Below are 15096 nucleotides of genomic sequence, written 5' to 3'. Positions count from 1 at the left end.
GAAAACTCGGAGAGCGCGGACGGTCAAGGTTCTGGCCACACTTAGGAACTTCTGGTGGTCCAAAGTCCTATTTTGTAAAAGGCCTACCTACTATTGTATGGTCGGGCCCTGTAGTTGAAGAGACCCCAGAGAATCCTCATGCAGCCACAGTGTCTGTCCCAGATGAGTTCGGCCCACGGACTTTTTATTCCCCCACCCGCGTGGTCCTGCCTTCTGGTTCCCTTGGGTTTTGCCTCGCTGCATCCAACTCTTGTCAGGACCCTACACTTTAGCTTCGAGGCTTTGTGTGATGCTATAGGATAAGAACTGGACAGCTAATTTCAAGGTCGCGGGTTCAAACCCACCAGTCTCCTCATAAATGCTAACAGCCAATGCACATAACAACAACAGCAACACTTTTAGCCTAGTTTAAGGGCAAACAGATATCAGTAGAAATGATTTTTTATCTCTTGTTGGCTGGTGGGTTCTTTACCTGCTCTCATCATTCCTCATCATTTGTTCTTCATTTCTATAAATTTGGGCGGGGGTAGGGCGGCGAGGTGAGGAGAAAAGGCAGATGGAAGATAAATGTTTCTCTTAATGTCTTTTCAGATCGTCTGCACCTTTATGAAGAGCCTTACAAAAATGCACACCAACAACTGAAGTTTATGCCACTTTGTATTCCCATAGGACACAGTCTGAGTTTAGTAGGCATGCAACAAATGTTGAAGGAACCCTTGAATAAATGATTCTGTGGGCACACTGTGCGCTAGCATTTAGTGGGCCTTCTTCAGAAATCAACTGACCTGTGATGTCTAATGCTTTGTTCAATTCATCTGAGATATTGATAAATAAATAGTTTTTACAAGCAATTTAGTGTCGTTTTTTCTGGGGATTCTCCCAAACAATGGGAAAATCTCTAAGACTAGTTGAAAACATTTTCTTGACCTTCCTTATGTGTATGAGGTAAAATGCTACGAGTTTTATAATTTGGGGGTTTGTGAGCTCTTCTGTTGATTTTTTTTTTTTCCTTTCCCATTTTGCTTTCTTTCTCAATCCTTCCTTTTACGTTACCTAGAAAGAGCTCACTGGAGGCCTTAAGAAACATAAGGCCGTCCAGAAACATGTCTTCTGGTGAAACTATGAAATTTCCATTTGATGTCCTGCTATCTTATAGCTAAACTTTGCCAAACTTAATCCATTTTTATGTTGTGTCTTTTCTTCCATCATTCAACAATTCTTGTTCTTTACCATCACTTTTGTCTTATGATGCTATGAGTACTTGGTAAGTACGAGAGGAATTACAGACTTGAGAGGTGGTGAGACTGGAGTCAGTCGTGTATTAAATTGCATATTCTACTGAGCACGCATTGTGTAACTCACAGCTTAGTCTCTAAAGCATTTTCTGTCCGATGTTCATTCACTGTCAGATAGTGAAGATGCACAGCCAATGACAAAATAACCATGAGAGTAATTGGAAAGATTATAACTACTAATCAACTGTATAAGTATTTATTAGCATTATTGTTACAAGGTGTCCAACAGATATAAATAAAAACTGTTCCTAACCTCTGGGAATTTACAATCTAGTTGGGCATAGATAAGGTAAATGTAAATTGATAATAACATGTACTAAGCACTGTTCAGTGTCTGACATATAGAAAGCATTTAGTAATTTATTACCTCATATCAATTTGCAGGTATGTCATTCTTTTAGCAGATTTGTGATACTGATAAGAAGTAAAGAAAGGCTCAATTAGGAAAACTTTCACAGAGCAAATGAATTTGCTCTTTCTATGTCACATATGAAGATTGAAATACACAAGGTATTTATGAGTGAAGGGATAATAGTGGCATAAATGGAGAAAGAGAAAGGGATTTAATAAGAAGGAATTTGGTGGTCATTTGTAATAACCCTTTAAAACCATGTGGAGGAATTTGTATTTGATAGTAGAGGTGATAGAAATCTACTATAGATCTATGAGCAGAAGATATCACGATTAAAATTGATACTTAATATTTTTTAAATGATTCTGCTAGCTACTGAGCATAGGGGAAATGGAAGGATAAAGAAAAGACAAGATTTGGTAGAGTTTGGGGATGTGATATTGCTAAGGAATGGCTACAGACAGAGCCATCATTAAGTTCTTTCTAATTTTTATTCAAGGAAAATTACATTTGAATGAGCATCAGGGTCAGTCTTGAATAGAACAAGAGACAGTACTAATGAAAATAGTACAACCCCTTAATTTTCAGTATTGGTAGTATCAGGGGATATTACATGACTAACCTCAAGGTATGTGTTCATTGTTATTTAAGCTCAAGATACTTTCTTATCTAATGTATCTTATTATGTAGTTGCAATGATTCTCAACTGGGACTTTTGGTGGTATCTGGAGACATTTTTAGTTTTAACAGCCTTGAGGGGCACTAAAGGCATCTGGCATCTAGTAGACAGAGATCAAGGGTACCGCTATATATGCAATAATGCACAGAACAGCCCTCACACCCCTCACCAACAAAGCATTTTCAGGTCCAAATTTTCAGTGTTGCTGAAGTTGAGAAAACTTGAGTTTGAGCTCTACCTCATGAGTCATAGGCAGGACCTGACTTCTACTATAGTGATTATTTCTATTGGAGATATGTTTCATTTGTTTAGTAAGAAACATGTATTTCTGAAAATGGTAGTGTCTCTGCCTAGCCCTGAGGTCTTATAAATAGGAAATCCAGTAGAGTACCTACCTGAATTTTATGCTTTTCAATAAAATGGAGTTAGAAATCATCCTAAAGGATTTGTCATTTAAATGTTATTTGTTCAATTAATAAAATGTGCCTTTGGAGTTGCTTAGCAACTTATGGAAAGCTTGCATTTTAGAAGTTCATTTGTTTGTTTAAAACCAGGGTAGGTTGCATATTATTAGCTACATTACATAAATCAACAAAGAAATGTACACTGAAAATGGAATAAGATGTTTCAACACATTTTCTGCTCTCTGTGTCTGGCAATTAAAACACTCTAATTGTCTGGTAGAATTGCATCAAGTATTCGACAAATGTTATTTATGTATGAAACTTCAACATATTATTGAGCATGTAAGAAAACCAAAGGGGAAAAATTAAGCAGGTTTGTCATAAAGTATGTGTTTATCTTAACCTTTCTTTTTCAAAAATCTTATCTACTAAGTACTTTTATCAGGCACTAATTATACTCTTTCTGAAAAGAATTTCTCCAACACCCTTCGGTGCCTGCACCCTTTAATCATATCTCATTACATCTACCTAATCCATATCTTTTTCACATTGCCAGGATTCATTAACAGTTTTAAAAGCCAATCTTGGACATTATCATTCCTTATAATTGAAATGAAAATAATGCCAATAATATTTTATTTCCAAAATGTGATGGATCATCTGAATTTGTTCTGCCACCACTTCTTCCTTAAATATTAATGAGAAATTAACTTTCAAACATGCATTAAGCTAGCAGGAATGGTGAGATGTGTCTAAAAACCCCGAAGCACCTTTTCAAAGGAGAAGTTATTTTTATAAGCTGTTTTAACAGTGGATCATCAGTCACTTTGAAGGGAAGTGATCCTTGATTAACAGTTGGCTGATATTGTGCTTCCACAGATGTGTGCCAGCAATACAGGTGGTACCTGTAAAACAGGACAGGTAATTCACAGTATCAAAGCATTTTCTTTTTCTGACTGAATGTAAAAGCTTGACTGGGCCTTCATCTTTGTGAAACAAGACAGACCAAATGCGCCACTAAAATAATGAAATACAGGCACCGTAGGTCTTATGATTTTAAAGAAAAGCTTGTAAATTTGGTTAGCACTTTATTCCTTTTGATTCCCACTTTTAGAAATGGACTCCCTGACCAAATTTGAAGTTAGATTAAGCATTTTGACCATTTTCTCCCAGCAGTTTTGTGACTAATATGTTTTTGGTGAAGGGTGATGTTTCCTCTTCATGATGTTACATGAAGTATAACCTCATGATAATAACATTTCAGGACTTTAAAGTCAAATGCATTCTCCCAAAATATAACTGTAGGAGTAACAAGTTATTCTCCAAAATGGAAGTGTCTTCCTCCATTATAATTGAATTTGAGATTCTTTCTTCAAAGTCATTTTTATTTTAAGAGTATTAGTAAAAGTTTAAGGTATCTGAGTGGTGTGAATGGATGAGCGCTCAACTACTAGCGGGAAGGTTGGCAGTTTGAACCCACCCAGAGACACCTAGAAAGACAGAGCTGATGACTGGCTTTCCTAAAGGTTACAGCTTTGAAAATCTTACGGTGTAGTTCTACTCTACATAATATATAGGGATACCAATAGTTGGATGGAGCCCAGGGCAACTAACAACAATTTAAACAGTTTTAACAGTCATCAAGTTATTACTTACCTTGTTGTTATGTGCTGTGGAGTCGGTTCCGACTCATAACCACCCTGTACAGGGTTTCCGAGGCTGTAAATCTTTACGGGAACAGAAAGCCTCGTCTTTCTCCGCGGAACAGCTGGTAGTTTCGAATAGCTGACCCTGAGGTGAGCAGCCCGATTCGTAACTACTACGTTAAATTAGTGGTGTTGTTATTGCGTGCCATGGAGTTGGTTCCGACTCATAGCGGCAATGTATAGGGTTTTCGAGGAGTGTCTCGTAAGTCTGAACCACCAACCTTGAGGTTCACACCAACCTTGCGGTTGAGCGTTTATCCTACAGGGCCACACCATGATGGGAAAAGCACGAACCAAGAACCATTGTCCAAAACTACAAGTTTTTGAAGAAGTATTCCAAGTCATTATTCAGTAATAGTAGAAATGAAATAACATTTTTATTTCTCTTTTTTTCCCCCCTTTTCATTAGTTCTGACAGATGGTAATTATTTAAGTGTTTTATTAAACATTGTTATCCTTTTAGTATGGCATACATGTTTTTCTCTTTTAGAATTTTATGGTTTTTTTTCTGATTCGCCCCCAGTGATATGGTTGAATTTGTTGTTGACTCAAGGAAACTATCATTAAGCAGAGCCAAGTGAAACCACTTAATAGCAGGTGAGTTTGGTTTTCTGTATATTTTACAGTTCCACAGTTGCTAAAATTTGAATAAAACCAGATAGTTAGAATTTTAGGCTCTATAAATATTTTTCTTCTAAAAAGTCACTTGACATTATTATTTTTTTAAATTCTTTTTTTTTTTTTAATGGGGAGAGGTTTTGCATATGCTCAGTTACACACAATAAGTTTTTCATATGTGTCCTTTTTTCACTTTCCTCAAATACTTTGAGTACTCAGATTGAAGCCGCTTTTTATGACATGGATCTATACTTATTTAGATGGAATTTCCTCCCATTTATTATCAATTAAATTTGATGACTAATAAAAAAAAATTGGTAAACTTAACATGCTATATAATCCCACATTTAAAAATATACAAATAGAGTATTAATATACTTTTTAAAAAATTGTTTGCATCTTGTAAACATAATTCTTATCTTTGTCTATTATATCACAAGAAATTTTGTGTTACTGTACTGATCATCTACTTTTTTGTCTTTTTATGTTGTTATTTTCAGTGGTTTTTCATTGGTAAATATCATGAAGGCTGATGGCTTGATCACTTATTTTGTATCAAAGGATATCTACTCATCGGTGTGTTAATATCAGCCCAAGATTTCCAAGTCTGAGTTTTCCAACTCAAAGAAAATACCTGGATTCTGGCAGAAAGACATATGTGAAGGAAAGGCATTCCCTTATTGATCATAATGTGTCTCCAGATAAGGTTGCTTCAGCATTCTTTCTATGTTTTTGAAACTTCTCTTTACAGTATCCACCAGAATCTTGTTAAACCAGAGTTCATCCAGGTCTGTTGAATATCTGGAATTTTTGGTCTTCTTCCCATCCTCTGGTTCCACAAATAAAGAAGAGATAGTAATAAATGAATAAAAATGGTTTGTTTCTGTCTGACTGAATTATTCTAGTCTTGAAGCACCCTGGTGGGTTAATTAGCCTTATTATTGCATTTAGTCTCTCCCACACATTTGTTTGTGGGAAAATGAGTGTACTTGGCATTTGCCTAGTTGGAAAGGAACATTAGAATTGTGACACTGGACTTTGCTCCAGAAGTACAGAGCACTGTGGTAGCATACAGTTTAAGCAAGCTTTTTCGTTGGTAGGTGTACCTGGCGTAGTACCATCTTTCCCTGTCTTTCTATGTTAGTTTTCACTTATTCTGGGCCACACATCCTTCCAATTCTTAATATGGCATTTGGTTCCATTACCTTTTCTGGGGAAAATTTCAAGGACTTTACCCCAGCAATCAAGAGATATGGTAAGATAATTAACTGAATCCTGTGGATATACTGCTTCTACATTGTTGCTGCTAAATGCCATCGAGTCAGTTCTGACTCACAATGACCCTGTATAGGGTTTCCGAGGAGTGACCGTTGAGCTTCGCAGTCCAGCGCATTAACCCACAGAGCCACACCAAGTGAAAGAAACAGAGAACAGTTGCCATTGTTTATTCTGACTCATTTTTCATAAATAGGGAGGACTTTTCAGTATTTTCTTATCCTAGATTAATTCTTTCAATTCTTATATGTGTTGGTTCCTATAGGTTATCATGAAAGTGGTGTCAATGAGACATTTGAAATAAAGGGCACAGGACGAGATTGTCTTTTGAAAATTAAACTTCAAGATTGACATAAAATAATCAGGACAAAGATATCTTATAAAAGAACAGACTAACACCTATGCAGTAGAACCTGACTTAAATTAATTGAAGGTATTAGCATATTCACTAAAAGAATATTTGCTATGAAAGCACAGATAAAGGAAAGTCAGAATCAACATAGTTAATGTCTTTCCAAATATGGTTCAGAGAGGGAGTGGACTTCATTCCCAATGCCGAGACCATTCCTATTGAGAAGTTATATTAGGATATTTAAACTTGATGCTTTTAAACACTCTGTTAATTAAAAATGCCTCCATTCTGAATCCATGTTTTTAAAGCAATATTCTAGTTATTATTTTGTTTCTTAAGTAGCTCTGCCCTTAGAAAATATGCTCTTAGCAAACATGAAGTTCAAGTATGCTATTCATAAAGGTGGATAATATTCTTTATTGAGCAATTATTATGTCTCAGGCACTTGGAGTCCTAGCATGGCACTTCAGAATAAAGTGTTAGACTGCAAGGTCAGTTTGAATTGCAAGGTCGGTGGTTCAAACACACCAGCTGCTCCTTGGAAATCCTATACAGGGTTGCTATGAGTTGGAACCAATGGCACTTACCAACAACACAACAAGGCATTAATTGTTGTTATTTCTATTTATGTTAGAATAAATCACAATTTGATTTTTAGGTCAATACAACAATTGCATCACTAAGGGAGTACAGGGCATGCAGATTGCACTGTGTGGCACTGTTAGAAAGAGTGATAACAATATGGTTGTCTACAAAATTTGTGCACAGAGTTCCAACAGAAATTTATTATTTTTTAAATAAAAGTATCACTGTTGTCAGTGACATCAATAAAACAGTTTTAGTAAGCCCAGTTTACATGTATCAGTATATCTACAAGGCTAAACCTCTATGCTAATCTGTTTTTTGAACCTTCTAATACATTCCTGTCAGAGCTGTCATTATTACCCAATTACAATGATGCTTCGAATCACAAGGTTTCAGTGGAACGCACAAGCACGTGCTGTTGCTTTCATTGCTGCTGGTGTTTTTGTAGTAGCTGATTTTGTCAAATCTTCTGACATTTTCACTACAATATTGCGATACTTAGTATTTGTGAACCTATACAAATAACTTGTTTGAGAACAAAGTGGTAATTTAAGGAAAAGGAGAGAAAACTAAATAGGTTTCCATTCAGTTACTAATAATATAACTAACAATGTCAATCAATTAGAAAGAATTCATAAAGCAATGTAGCCAATATTCATATAATTTAAGAAATATTACACTTATGCAATTTATAACCATATTTATCATAAATTATTCTATGATTAAAATTGATAATAACCATTGCCAAGGATTCTGATCTACGATGGGAGGAAGTCCATGGAGAAATGATACCCTGAGTAACTATACTGGGTAACACCAACCCTGGTGATGCCCCTGCAAAACAGTAGTGAATTCTTTACTATGTAGCTACCTATGAGAGATGGATCAGCTTTTGGTATATTGACAAAATCAAGACCTAAGGCTTTCTGCATGAGAGCCAGATCCAGGACTATTATATATTTGCCAAGGTCAGCCCTTTTTGTCAGCCCTTCCTGAGACAAACAAAATTTACATACAATTACATCATTTTATTCATGGGCAGGATAGCAGCTAAAGTAAATTAACTACTGTCTAAGCGGCTGCAGTGGAATCCATTTCCACTCATATCCAACTTACAGGACAGAATCGAACTGTGCCACACAGGCCTTCTGAGGCTGTACATAATTTGGGAGTAGATATCCTCATCTTTCTCCCTGGGACCAGTTGGTGGGCTCAAATGATCAACTTTGCAGTTAGCAGACCAATGCTAAACCCACTGTTTCATTAGGGCTCTTGGAAGTAAGTAACCATTGTTCACACAATTTATTGGAGCCAAAAATTACCCACAATACAATAAAAACATAATAACAAAGTCAGAAAGATTCTGTGAGTCCTAAATTCACTGTGAGATCATCTTAACTTCTCTAAGTATCCATTTCCTCTATAGAATAAGTATATTATTAATAATTTCTCAAAAGGTTACTTTAATATTAGATGAAAAATTAACATGAGTTACTTAGCCCTGTGCCCAGACTGTGATAAGCAATAACTTAAGAATTTATCACTAATATTAATAATTTTGGAATGCAGTGGCTCCATACGATAAGAACTGACTTGAGAACATCAAGGTGTATATTTCGAGCCCACAATTTGAGTCTACCAGCCACTCTGCAGGAGAAAGATGAGACTTTCTGGTTCTGCAAAATTTAAAAAGCTTCGTAAACCCTGTACAGGGTCACTATGAGTCAGCACTGACTTGAAGAACACTTCAAAACAATAATTATGGAGTCCTGGTGTGATCCTTTAGGATAAGCTCTAGACTGCTAACCGCAGGTTCGGTGGCTCAAACCTGCCAGCTACTCCTTGGAAACCTTATACAGGGTCACGATGAGTCGAATACGGGGTCACGATGAGTCGAAACTGACTACGTCACTTAACAGCAACCACATTATCAATTAGAATAATATGATTAAATATATTTAGAAGATTATTGGGGGGGGGGGGGAACTCTGACAGGGACCAATATTTGAAGTTATAGTAGGATAAGCACTGCATTGCTAACTGTAAGGTCAGTGGTTCAAACCCACTAGCTGTTCCGGGAGAGAAAGAAGAGCTCTTGTAAAGTGTCGCCATATAAGTCGGGATCAACTCGATGACAGAGGCTTTGATTTCTTTGGTTTAGTCCTACTCTCATATTTAGGAATAGGAGCCCTGGTAGCTTAGCGGAGTATGAGCTGAGCTACTAACTGCAAAGTCAGCAGTTCGAATCTACAGTCTATCCGTGGGAGAAAGTTGAGGCTTTCTGCTCCCATAAAGATGTACAGCCTCAGAATCCCTATACAGGGCTCTACGAGTTGAGACCGACTCCAAGGCCCATCACCTTCAGTATTTAGGAGCAGTACAATGATTACTTTTGCCTTTATCTAAAGTTCCGGATTTTATTTCTACCCCTTAAGTTCTTTATTATTCTAAACTTTGAGCAATAGATGCATTATTGATGGAATAATCTTCTAGTCTCTTCAAATTCTCACGGAATTACTATCGACATGTAATACTCCCTCACTTCACATTCCAATGTGATTCAGGATGGAGAATGGGGATGGAGTTTTGTTCCAGCCAGTCCAGTTTTGTCATTCAATGAATCAATAGTGGCTCTGCCATCTTGTAGGGCATTAGAGTCTCCCACAGGATGCTCTGCATTGGGTAAGGAGGAAAAGAAATTTATTGATCCTGAGGGATAACACTTCATTCCATAAGCCTGAACTCAGTCACATGACCCAACCTAATTGCAAGAGAGGCTTGAGAATATAATATTGTGTGTTTAGAAGGAAAGAGAAATAAGTTTGCTGAGCACATAGCACATCTCTGCCTTACCAACCAACCCAAAACCCTAAATCTCATGATTATTTTCTAAATTCTTATTAATTGAAGTTAGTGAGGAGTTTTACCTATAAAATATATTTATATATAATTTTATAGTTATTTAGCTCACATTAGAAAGCCTTTGCCAACAGAGATCAGTCTAGAAAAGTTTGCTATCACCTTTTGATAAATGTTTGTTCTATAGGGTTTCTCTGAGTAATTTAGGGTGGAACACTTATTCTACTTAATTTCTACTTAAAGCTGGTATATATGAAAGAGATTATAACCTCAAATGAGCATTTTCCTTGCTTTTATCATCTTGTGCCATTATCCCAACACTCTTTTATTATACTTGTTACTGAGAGCATACTTTCAGATTTAGAATGGAGATTAACTATAAAATAAGTAAATAAAGAAGTGTTTTGTTAGAATGAAATATAAAAGTCAATGCTTTTAGGAGTCTTTTTTTTTTTTTTTTTTTTTAGTGAACTGCTATTTCTAAGCAACTATAATATTCAAAAAGAAGTGGATTGAAAACATTAGGTTTAAGAATTTTTTTTCTGTGAAGACTTGCTATGATAGTAAAATTTATTTCAAAATATGACTTTTTTCTAAAGTTCTACTTTAATGATGAGACACTTCCGTTCATTAAAATCCATTCAGCATTATAGACTCTTAGGGATTTTCCAAAAAACAGACTTAATATTTTCATGATGGTGTTTCCTCATCATGGTTAAGGAAATAGACAAAAACTTCTTGCTTATTTTACAGTTTACCCAACAGATGTCAAATGATAGCAACTAACACTCAGTGCCCACACTGTAGTTATATTAATAATCTGTTGGAGATAGGCTGTGGAAATTTATTTCAATATGATGCTATTAATACCTTTCTAATTATATTGATAATATTTTAGAGGGAATCAATATTTTAAGTATTTTTTCATAATGTGTATGCAAATATGAAATAGTACTGCATTTTTGCATCTTTCATTAGAAATCATGTCATTCTGTATTATCCATGTTTAATCAGAAGATAGATTTGTAATATTCATTAGGATACATTGTTAAATGAGTAAATATATGTACTTGGATGTTCATTGAAGCACTATTTACAATAGCAAAAAGATGGAGACAGCCTAAATGCCCGTCAATGGAAGCGTGGATAAACAAATTTGCTATATACACACAATGGAATACTATGCAACACTGATGAATAATGATGGATCTTCAAAACATCTCATAACGTAGATGAACCTAGAGGACATTATACTGAGTGAAATAAGTCTATCTCAATCGAATAAATATTGTATGATACTATTATTATAAAAGGTTTTCATACTAAAAGAAGCATTCTTTGATTGTTATTAGGGGTGAGAGGGAAGAGAAAGTAATTAATTGACTAGAGGGTAGATGTTAACGCAGGTAACAGGGAGAGCAATATAACAGAAGGAATAGGGCAATATACAAGAAGAGTGATGTTAGCAGAAAAAATGATGAAGATAGGTGAAGACACAGGAAGGTATGCAAGGGCTAAAGGGAATAGAAGTAAAGAGTGATGTATACACAACCTTGGAACAACAGTGTTCTGTGTCTAGATACATAGACAGAGACACAGGCTGAATGGGTATGAGAGGAAGAATGGGATATATATGTATATATGAATCCTGGTGTGGTGTTGTGGCATAAAGTACTGGGCCACAAGGTCAGTTCAAATGGCACATGGTAACAACATATATATTTGTGTTGTTAAGTGCAGTCGAGTCCATTCCAACTCATAGTGACCTTGTATAGGGATTCTGAGGAGCAGCTGGTGAGTTTGAACCACCAACCTTGTGATTCAAACTTTACTTTGAGGTCCAATGCTCATCCTACAATGCCACACCAGGACTCCATATATACTTATATATCTCACAAATATATAAGAGTTTGAAAGAGGATATTTGTATCTGGGTAATCACAGAGAGGAAGTGGAACGCCTGCGGCTGCATGGAGAAGGTTGCAATCACTGAGATGAAACCTAGTATGATTTATTGAATGTAAAACTTATGATTTTGTCTGTAAACCTTCACTGGATTCAGTGAATAAAAAGATACATTGTTAAATGACCACTTCAGTAATTAAGTGAAGTTAAAACATTTGAAAAATGATTATATATTCATGGGAGTGCGGTGGCTCCATACAATAAGCACTGTACTGTGAACCACAAGGGCCGTGGATCAAGATGACCAGCCACTCTGTGGGAGAAAGGTGAAGCTTTCTGCTCCTGCAAAGATTTAAAGCCTTGGAAATGCTATACAGGATAGCTATGAGTAGGAACTAACTCCATGGCATTTAACACCAACAATAGAGCCACATACTTATTGTTGTTTTTAGTGACCATTACACTAATTAACAATTCCTACATGATATATTTGTTGTTTTCCAACTATTTTTTTAGTACATTTAATACTTTTTCATGTAATTACCTGTTTGCAAATTAAAGGTTGGAGAGTTCAAAATAATAGCATCATAATTTTAGTTTTTGTTCTAGCCTAGCCAACTTTGTTGTTGTTGTTAAGTGCTGTTGAGTCGATTCTGACTCATAGTGACCCTGTATAGGATTTCCAAGGAGCAGCTGGTGAGTTTGAACCACCGACCCTGCAGTTCAAATGGCTTTGCAGTCTGGCGCATTAACCCATAGTGCCACGCCAGGAGCCTTTATTAAATAAATGGATGTGGAAAAATGAGTATTCATAAATACATTAGCTCTTTAATTGGAAATACTATTTAATTGAACAATTCTGGGAAAGGATATGTTTGCAAATATACATTTAGGAAAGTAGAACATGAAAATTTTATAATTTTATTGTGCAGAAATATGTTGTGTGCAGTCATACAAGAATTGTTGTTGTTGTTAGGTGCCATTGAGTTGCTACAGACCCATAGCGACCTTATGCACAGCAGAACGAAACACTGCCTGATCCTGGGCCAACCTCACTATCTGTGTCTTGCTTGAGTCCATTGATGCTGCCATTTTGCCAATCCATCTCATTGGGGGTCTTCTTCTTTTTCTCTGACCCTTCACCTTACCAAACATGTTATCCTTCTCCAGCAACTGGTCCCTCCTGACAATATGTCCTAAGTATGAGAGACGAAGTTTGGTCATCCTGGCCTCCAAGGAGCACTCTGGTTGCCCTTCTTCTAATACAAATGTGTTGGTTCTTTTGGTAGCCAATGGCACTTTCAATATTCTCCTCCAACACCATAACTCAAAAGCATCAATTCTTCTATGGTCTTCCTTATTCATTGTCCAGTTTTCACAAGCATATGAGGTTATTGAAAATACCATGGCTTGGGTAAGGCGTACCTTAGTCTTCAAGCTGACGTCTTCGCTCTTCAACACTTTCAAAAGGTCTTGTGCAGCAGATTTGCCTAATGCCATACGTCATTTTGATTTCTTGACTGCTGCTTCCATGATTGTTGATAGTTGATTCAAGAAGGATGAAGTCCTTGACAGCGTCAATCTTTTCTCCATTGATAAGAATGTTGTTTATTGGTCCAGTGGTGAGGATTTTTGTTTTCTTTACATTGAGATGTAATCCACACCAAAGGCTGTGCTTTTTGATCTTCATCAGTAAATATTTTAAGTCTTCTTCACTTTCAGCAAGCAAGGTTGTATCACCTGCATATCACAGGTTGTTAATGAGTCTTCCTCCAATCCTGATGCCACGTTTCTCTTCATAGAACCCAGCTTCTCAGGTTATTTGCTCAGTATACTATTACGTATTTAGACATAAAGCATTTACAGGAGTCCTGGTGTGGTGCTGCAGGATAATGCACTAGACCACAAGTTTGGTTTGAATCTGAAGGTCGGACCTTCAAACTCACCAGCTGCTTCTTGGAAACCCTATAGAGAGTCTCTGTGAGTTGGAACCGACTCAATGGTACTTAACAAAAACTCAACAACAAATATTTATTGGGTCAGTTGTCTTCATTATCTGTCTTTCTTATATCACTTTTATTGGTTATATTGTTTATGTAATATAATGAATTTTTTTGATACTTAAGAATAATTGTTGAAGACAAGGAAAATTTACATAAAATTCAATTTGAGTTATTTTCATCTTTATACAATCACCCTAAAACTTTAATTTTTATCTCCTCTAGTGAGTGTGAGTCTTTTTGAGAGTTTCTATGTCTTCAGTGTACTGGACATTGAGTATATTGAATGAATATTCATATAAAAGTTATTATCTTCAGTCTTCTATATTCTATATGAGATTTCATATAGTGTATAAAGGATTAAAACAGTCTAATCATTTAGATTGTAAACTTTTATTTTATAATTTAAATTGTTATTAAAATTTTTACAGCTCTATCACTGAACTTTTTTATTATAGAACATAGACATTTTGGCTTAAGAATTTAAGCATAGTTGACAAAAATCATTTCAGTCTTACAGTAGTTAAGCAGAAACTGTTTAGCATTTGAAGTTGTGTGCAATGTAAATGCTAATTAAAATTCATTGGCAAATCATTTAAGATTTTATGTAAGTTGACTTCAAGACATTTTCTTCCAAAACAGTTGCTACATTTCCCCATGTTTCTTGTATGGTGGATTTTCTATTTAGCATCTGACATGTTTTCTCAACTACTGGTTTATAATGAAAACATGTAGGTACTCGAGGGAATGTGTTAAAAGCAAAAATTCTATGATCCTTGAAAGGTAAATGACAGCACTGAGATTGTCACATCTGGATCAGAAATGTTTCATCTGTTTACTTAACTAAACTAACACAAATAAAGATAATTAGGATCCTAACAATGTATGTTTTAAAAAACAACATACGGCTTTGATTAGGTCAGAGCCCCATGTTAATTTTTCCTTTGTTCACACAAAGTAGTAAAAAATTGACTGACCTTCAATTTCCAGTGCCTTTAATTGATTAGTACAAAATACTATTTCAAGATAAAATGAATCCTTGGCTTTCAAACAACTATATATATAT

At 35.7% G+C, this 15096-nt stretch overlaps 1 pseudogene; it reads right to left on the bottom strand.

Moving 5' to 3' along the window:
• Positions 1-3578: 3578 nt before the first annotated feature.
• LOC102830909 overlaps positions 3579-15096 on the bottom strand; it is a 26791-nt pseudogene continuing 15273 nt past the window's right edge.

The sequence above is a fragment of the Chrysochloris asiatica genome, unplaced genomic scaffold (genome assembly GCF_000296735.1).
Source record: "Chrysochloris asiatica unplaced genomic scaffold, ChrAsi1.0 scaffold00017, whole genome shotgun sequence".
Classification (NCBI taxonomy): Eukaryota; Metazoa; Chordata; class Mammalia; order Afrosoricida; family Chrysochloridae; genus Chrysochloris; species Chrysochloris asiatica.
Note: the sequence above shows the minus strand (reverse complement) of the source record. Positions and strands in the feature narration are given on the sequence as shown.